The sequence below is a fragment of the Myxocyprinus asiaticus genome, chromosome 16 (assembly GCF_019703515.2).
Source record: "Myxocyprinus asiaticus isolate MX2 ecotype Aquarium Trade chromosome 16, UBuf_Myxa_2, whole genome shotgun sequence".
Classification (NCBI taxonomy): Eukaryota; Metazoa; Chordata; class Actinopteri; order Cypriniformes; family Catostomidae; genus Myxocyprinus; species Myxocyprinus asiaticus.
Genome location: NC_059359.1, coordinates 28,883,851 through 28,892,752, shown reverse-complemented (window position 1 = coordinate 28,892,752; position 8,902 = coordinate 28,883,851).

Here is an 8,902-nt window from a genome sequence, read left to right as displayed (position 1 = left end):
TTTAGTCTTTACATTTGAACTGCGGGTGCAATGTTCCAGTGGGCTAGTAACGGTAGCAGAAATGAGGATTAAATCATCATACCATCTCATTAATACATAGACTACCAGTTATTGCCTTATTGGTTGAGTGGGTCATTAGCATCTTGCACACATGAAATTACCCATTAAATTGCAGTAAAATTGCTGCATTACCTTTTCTGGTAAATGTGCCATATCTGCTATTCACACATTAAACTGATTTCCATCTTTTATCCGTATTGCTACCATACACACATCAGCATGCTGTTTAAACTCTGAGATGTCATTTGCCGGAAATGCTCGGATGGAGAGCAGCTCATTTGTTTCAGTGTCTGTCCAATTTTATGACATGTATTTCCACAATGATTTTCGACTCCCACATCACAGGCTTACAACTAAACGCATGGTGTAATTGCGTCAGCTCCTTCAGAACTTTGTGACTGGCTCAAACTTGTAAATTTCTGGAGCTGATTTGCCGGCATTTCAACATTAAGTGCTGTTCACACATGACCTCTAAACGGAAAAATGCCGTTAAATTTACAGAAAAGGCTGTATGTGTGAAAGCACCAATTGAGTCCTGACCATTGAGAGTCCTCATGCCTGTAATCTAGATTTAAGGGTAAGGAACACTCGTGAGGCCCAATCACAGAAGAGCCTGAACTGCTGCAAAAGTTCCTGAGAGGATTGGACCACCTCCCAGTGAAAGGCAAGATTAGGTGGGAGTGACGGAGAGGGGACAGGGATCCGGGGAGCTTCTGCTCTTGTCATCTGAAATTTCAGAAAGACGAGAGGTTAAAGGATGAAGCACAAAGTCCAAACATCAACATAATGATGATGATATTTTCATGGTGTTTGAATGGCACTAAATGCTAATTATTACTTACAATATAAATACAGTAAATTATATCTCTATGAAAACATCTTTAAGTGATATCAATTAGAGGTCGACCGATAGTGGATTTTGCTGGTACCGATAACAAAGGTGGTGGAAAAGGCAGATAACTGATTAATCGGCCGATCGTTTTTAAAATCGATTTATAGAATGATTTATAAAAAAGATTCTTAGTCTTTCCTTACTATGACAGGCACAGACACAGAGGCTACAAGAGTCCAAAATAAATAAAACCCCAGTTATATTTTATTGTTCAATCAAAATTCCAGATTTTGTCCCAAGATCCCAAGATTTGGTGCATAATGCGGAACTTTTAACTATAAATAAGCCTGGAACACACAAGGGGCTCTTATTTTGGAATGACGAATAAGTTTGAAATGATTTAGTTAAGTATTAACCAAATTAAGCTTTTTATAGCCTATATATTCAGCAGATGGAGTTTTGTGTGTGTGTGTGTGTGTGTGTGTGTGTGTGTGTGTGTGTGTATATATATATATATATATATATATATATATATATATATTCTTCTTCTTTATTTATTTATAAAGCACAAATAAACACAACAAAAGTTGACCACTGTGCTGTACAGAACTGGGTTTTAAAATAAAACAAATAGAATAAAAAATAACTAGAAAAAAATAATTACTGTATGCTGTATATAATATATATATATATATATATATATATATATATATATATATATATATATATATATATACTTTACCAAATTAGGTTTAATGAGGAATAAGTTTTATTATTATTCACAAGATATTAAGTATAATATATGTGCTGATGGGGCACGTTTCCATATAGTCGCATTTTTCGTTGCATGCCCTCGCTTCAATTTAGATCCTTCATTATCTAATCAAACAAACAAAATATGCATTGAAGACACTGAAGTGAGGATAAAAATATGGATGAATTTTGTCATTGATGAAAGATTGAGGAACACAGAGGAATAATAAAAAAAATATCTGCAACTATCAGCATAGATTTTTGTAGATAACCGTGATAATTTGTGTATGGATAATTTTGTAGATAATTTTAAAAAGCAACTATTGGCAAGGAACAATCGGTAAAACCGATATGGTATATCTACAGTTTATAGGGTTTAAAAACAATGGATAAGCCCATCTAGCGACAATAGTGCATGCTGTTCAGAGATAAAAAGAAATGTGACACACTTAATCAAAATTAATCATAAGCTGCAATGGGCCGTTTTTAGAAAAAAAAGTTAAATTTGGTGACTGCAGATTTTTTTAAATCAAATTTAAGACTTTTTAATACCTTTTTCAAGACCTGAACAAATAAAATTAATACCGTATCCCCATACCAAAACAAACCCACACAATCTCAAAATAAATCATGTATCACAGACTCTTACTTAAACAGGCAGGGGCACATATTCAACATGGCCTTAAAGAGCACCTATTATGGTTTTTAAACGTGCCTAATTTTGTTTTAAAGGTCTGATACAATAGATTTACATGCATCCAAGGTCAAAAAACACTTTAATTTGCTCATAATTTAAATTGCAGCATTACCTTTTTTCGCCAGTGCCAAAAAACGACTCGTTCAATGATCCATTCTAAAGGATTCATTCTAAACTCCTCCTTTCAGACAGCCTACTCTGCTCTGATTGGTCAGATGTCCCAGTCTGTTGTGATTGGTCTACCGCTTAGTGTAGTGTTTGAGGGTGGGTCAAAGCTGTTCGCCAGCAGCCAATGAAGACCAGAGGTAGGTTTTTTGTTACCAAATTAAATAGGTTAGTACAGGAAGTAAGTCTGGAATTACTAACGACTTGTTTCAAGTGTTCAGAATGGGTTCTTTCTTTTGGGAGTCAATAACACCATTTGTCGTGCATTTTGAAACTTTGCAGACTTTTTTACATTCACAAACAGCTATGTAACACACTACATGAAAAGTTATATTTGAAAAACCATAATAGGTGCTCTTTAACATTGCTTATCAGTAAAACAGGATAGGATCTACTGTATGCAAGACATGTTTTCCACATAAATTTCACATTAATATTGGTATATGTACCATTATATAAATAAACACAAATTAGAGGTCGACCAATACTGGATTTTGCTGATATGTTAATGAGTTGAAAGAATGGCAATAAATCTGCCAATAGTTTTAAAAATTGGTAGCCTTTATTAAATGTTCTTAGTCTTTCCTTCCTGTGATGGGGCAGGATAGACAGAGGTCACAAGAGTCCAAACTGAATTAAATTCCAGATGCAAGAAAAAAAAAAAAGATTCACAGTGCGGAACTTTTCATTTTAAAGGCTGAAATACACTGGGGACTCTTATTTTGAAATGTTTGCGCTTCACTTCTTCCAATTGCTCATTCAAACAAATAAGCGAAATAAAATGTGCACTCCTACAATAATCTACAATGTACTACAGTGTAAACAATTAAAAGTAAACATTGTCATATTTCATCAACACTATATCATCATTATCAACAGCTGATCATTAGTGATCGTTTGTCATAAATTTTCGATATGGCCTTATGATTGCGAACTGCTCTGCAACAGCTGGAAACACTCACAAGCCCCCGCGTGCTTGGAGAAAATACAACAGTGCCACGTTTTCACTTTGAAGAATGCAGCGCATGCATTTATTTAATTAAATCGTATTCTTTTGAAGTTTGATTATCACATTAGGTCATACCACGATTCCTGTCTTTCCACGTTCTAATTTAAGACCTCTTTAAATGATAATTAAGACTTTTGTTGTATCATTTAAGATATTTAAGTCTTTTTATGATCTTAATTTCAGAAAACTGAATTAAGACATTTTTAGACTTTTTAAGGATCCACGGGAACCCTGTCATTTGGCCCAGCAGTGGAAATGCGGCTAATACGACTCAAAATGATGGAGCAGGTCACAGATAACTGCGTGTCTGAGCATGTTACCTGACGCTGTAAGGAGTTTATCAGGCTCTTAATGTGGGAGATCATGTCTGTCAACTTTGGTACTGAGCTGTGCTGCTGTTTGCGTGTCACTCTGTTCAGCCACTCAAAATGGTGCTCAAAGGACTTGAGGTCTGCATGGAGCTGAGAAAGTGTAGGCTTGAACTGTGAGAGAGAAAAAAATGGGAGAGAGCAGGAGCATTAGTAAAGGTATTTGGAAAAACAACAACAGTGGTTTCCAAATGTCACTGCAAACTAGCTGTCCTGCATTACATTTAAAGTATGTGTACAGACTAATGTAAAAAAATGTTTACTGTTAAAGAGATACAGTAAATAGGCCTTTTTGCCCTCACACACACCTCCAGAGTGTTGAGGTCACTGACTCTGCTGCTGATTGCTGGAAGAGACTTGAATCTGTGATGATCAACCTCTGTGCCAAACACTGGGTCTTTCTGCAAGAAAAGAAAAAAGACAAAATAGGCATCAATATAAAGATAAAAATGCACATCACACACACACTCTGAATGGAAAAATGTCCACAAAGTCGTGTCATGACACTTTGAGAATTTCTAGGTCTCCAACTTTGAACTCGACAACCAAAACAAAACAAGTAAAAGTTGTCCCAGAAATGAAACGATTGGCATCCACTAGCACCACCACAGAATTACAGGGAACAGGAGTCACCCAGAGTTCCCACAAGCTTTAACTTCTGAACCTAGACAATTCAGGTTCGTGACCTGAAGCCACAGGATGTTTTCTAGAGGAAGAATAACAACATATGCAATGACTAAGGTGCTTGAAGTGGAATTGACAACACTGGTCTGCAGGGAAACTCCAGGGTCAGGACTAAAAAAAAGTGCCGTGACGTATGGCCAGTCCATGCCTTGGTTGCACTCTCCACAGCTGGCACTAGAGGGAGACACAAACACAATTTAACACTGCACAGGTGTTTATAAGGTATCACGCAAATGGGTGAAGAATGACCCGAACTTGCTCTTGATTTATTCAAACAATGGTCCGAGGTCTGCGCTTGCTTTATAATGTGGTCACCACACAAACTGAGCAGAGACTGTTTATGAGTCATTGGAAGGGTTGTTTGTGTACACTAATTAGTGCTGATAACTGTTTGACTGACAGGTGTAACGTACCCTTTGCGTCATTGGAGCCTTGTCACAAGAGAAAACACTATCAACCAATCAGAAGGCAATGTGATGACAATGAGAGCCATGTCATGTAAAAGCCAGCTTTCCAAAGTTTTGTGTTGTTGTTTTGTGTATATCTCTCCCTCTGCATCCTTCATCCATCTCTTCTTTTTCTCTATCTGTAAGACTACATAATGATGACACATACTATCCCTTACTTCATTAATTCATGTCATAACTTCATTCACTAGTGGGAGTTTCAACTCTCTCCATCTTAGTGCGCCCTTTGACTGTCATCATCACACACACACACACACACACACACCTTGTCGAGCGTCCCTCATCCAGAGCACTCTCTGATCTCTTTATCTCCTCGGTTACTTGTCCCTTCTCTCCCTATTTGGATCATGACCTCACTCAACTGATTCTTGTCCCCTCCTTCCTCCTGTTTTCCTGAATGCAAATCCGGGAGTGATAAATCAGACTGATTTTTATCAGGACACTTTGCTGTGGAGACCAAAAGCTAAACAAGCAGCCCCACACCTACACAGACCACAACTATTTACAACATGCACACTCGCACAGGCACGCACACACAATCATACAAACATAGTATGTATATACACTCTCACCAACTCACACAAGTAACAGTAAAACATTCTGTGCATGCACTCACACACACACATGGTTTTATAGCTTTCTTGTGGGGACTTTCCGTCAACTCCCATTCTATTTTTCTTTCCTAGCCTTGACCCCTGTAAAGTGGAACTCCATGCAAGAATAGAAACCAAAATAAATGTTTCATGTCATTGAAAAACTAACAAAATATTTTTCAAAGTGTGTTGGGCCCTTTTGTCACCAGTGGGGTCTTTGATAAATTTCTTTGCTGTAACATCTGGAGCACATACACAGGGAGGCTAACACTAAACACCCATATATACAACACAAACACACTCACAGCCAATCAGAGAGCAGAGTTATTGTATCTACAGTATTTGAAGCAATGAGCTGAACTTAGAGAGGTGACATTTTGGACTTTGCCTGAAAGAGGTCAACAAAATCAGTAGCCACTTTTCCACTATCAGGCCAGTGCAAGCCAGGGCTATCAACTGGCCAGCCAGCCAGTTAGTGGAAACGCAGCTAGTGATGGAATCAGGGCTGGTACTAATATGCGACCTATGGTGGGGCATGTTTGGGGAAGGTAATGTTGATTGTTTCACCTTCAGTCCGATTGTTTCATTGTCAGTCAGGGTGGGGGCATCAAAAGTCTCTGGGTGAGGGGCACAAGGCAAAAGTAGGGACGCAATGCCGCCCCCCCCCCCCCAGACCTAAAGAACAGGTGATTCTTGATGCCGCAAGAAAATCTGTTGTCTTGTTCAAAAACTAAATTATATAGCTAAATAAACCATCCAGTTCAAAAGAAAAACACAAATTTGACAAGTAAACATCTTAACGACAAACTTAACAATCTGGAATCACACCCTAACAAATGATTATACCTCATACTGTGGCATTAAGCAGTACATCTGTTAACATTTTCCTTAAGTTCTACTTTACAGTGGAACGACATGGAAGGCAACACTGGCAACACTGTACTTTTCACCTTTCTGTGCCATGTGCTTCACTCATGCTGGTAAACAGGACCTCCAAGTAACCATGGGAACAAGGACCTGTTTATGTTTCTGCACAGAGAGGTAGGGAAGGGAGACTTCGAAGAGGTGAGGGGAGCATTGTGGGTTCAAGCCCCTTAAAGTGTGGATCTCCATCACTTAGCAACCACAAAACTTAACCAAAGCCCACGGCTTCGAGCACTGGATTCAAGCACAAGGCTCCAAAGAACCCACCTAAAGGCCTTATACGTTCATGTTACCCCCAACCCCCATCCCGTAAGTTCAGGCTCATTAGGTTGAACGTTTACAAACGTTACATTACTTGCTTTGATGAAGCCTGGGATGTTGGCCTTGCTGCTGGGCCTGAATCCAGATATCTTTTTTTTTTTAGTAAGATAGAGGTTACAGTAATGAGCTTTATCTGCTCCCACATGGACTCAAAGCCACCGCAATCTGCTATCTCGCCTCATACCATGATTAATATATAAGCCAGCTGAATGAAAATTAGAACAGTGTATGTATGTTTGTCTGTGAGAGAAAGAGTGATAAGGCAATTCCTGTCCACAAATCTTTTTTGCAAGGAGCATTACTGTTGCCCAGCCATCTCTCACAGCTGTTCAGAAGCTCGATCAAGATGAAGCATCTGATAATCATCAACATCTCAGATAGTACAGTGTTAACTTCCTTTCCTGGTTAGACACACACTGACAACCCAGCACTGGCACTGCTGTCACATCAGATCATACAAGCCACAGCGTTCAACTCACCAGCAGATCTTGAGTCAGCTTAAGGAGGTGTCTGGTTTGATTGGTCAGCTTGTCAAAGTCATGGAACCGGTGCCGGTGGTGGGCAGGGAATGCCGACGTGAACAGATGCAGCTGACCCAACAGCAACGAGAGGAGCAGAGATGAGGAGGAGTCACCCAGCACTGCAGAGGAGGAAAACAAATCATTGATTAATACTGAAGACGCTGCCTGCAGGCACACCATCAATATACTGTAGGTAACAAGCAACACTCCTGGGTTCTTCCCAGGAGCCTGTGCCACTGTTACAACATCACCATGTTTCCACACGTCCAAAAGCGTACCAGCAGTTTCAGCCAGAGGACACTGCTTTCATCTCCCGAAAATAACAGGCATCAAAAGAGAGTCGCGCGCTCATAAGCGCTGTTGCGCGACCTGAGCGAATAACACTTGATCCTTTATTACTGTCGACATGATAAATGCTTCACTAATGAACTAACCGCGAGTGCCTCATGCCATTATCCTGTCAAACTAACAATCCGACCAACTTTCCATAAAAATTCCCATATTTCTAAATCACACGTGGTCTAAAGACAAATCATTTTTGTAAGTTCAAAAGTCTGTAGATATGAGTTCTACGTTGTTTATTTGAGCTTAAGGTAATGCGTCACAAATGGATTACGAAACAGCGTGATATAATTACACAGTGGCGATTTGCTGAGTTAAAGCAACAAGTGCCGCTACACTGGAAATAACGGATCACTGCGCATATGTGTTGAATAAAGCGTATAATATAACAGAGCGAATAGTCTGAAGCTATAATAAATTATTTGGCACTTACATTTCATACTTGTCCAGGTCCTTGATAAGAAGATGATTTTCAATTAAATTATCACAAATAAATAAATATATATATATATATAGATAGATAGATAGATAGATAGATAGATATATATAAATAAATAAAGTGTAAAAAATTAATAAATAAATGCCGTTCCAGACACTGTCACGTGCTCCAAAATTCGTCTCGCGCTCTCTCTCTCTCTCAAGTGTCCGCGTGGACGGCTCAAGACAGTAGTTGACAGAGGAAGAGTGTGAGGTGAGGAAGAAAATGAATGAATGACAGAAGTGCAGAATTAGTGAGAGCAAGAAAAGACACCAAAAGTTGCCCCTTGAAAGAGACTCTGTTCAGTCCTAATAGTTGTGTAGTATTAAACGCGAGTAAGGATGGAAAGATACACGGTGAGGGACAGAGAGGTGTTTGGAGGGAGAGACAGAGAGAGAGAGAGAAGGATGCGAGTGTGTGTAAGTCTAATTTTTCGCGAAGTGAAATGTTTAGGCTTGTTTAAAACTTCCTTTATAAAGACGGGGGTATGACACATCCTGAGTCACCACTTCATTCATAAAAACACTCTCTCTCACACATACACACACACACAAACACACACACACACACACACACACACACACACACATTCGCCTTCTCAGCTCGCCTCCCGCCCCTTGGCGCTGTCTGTCTACTTTTGCGAATTTTTTGAAAGACAAAAAAAGTTTCTGTTGTTTTTATTTTTTTA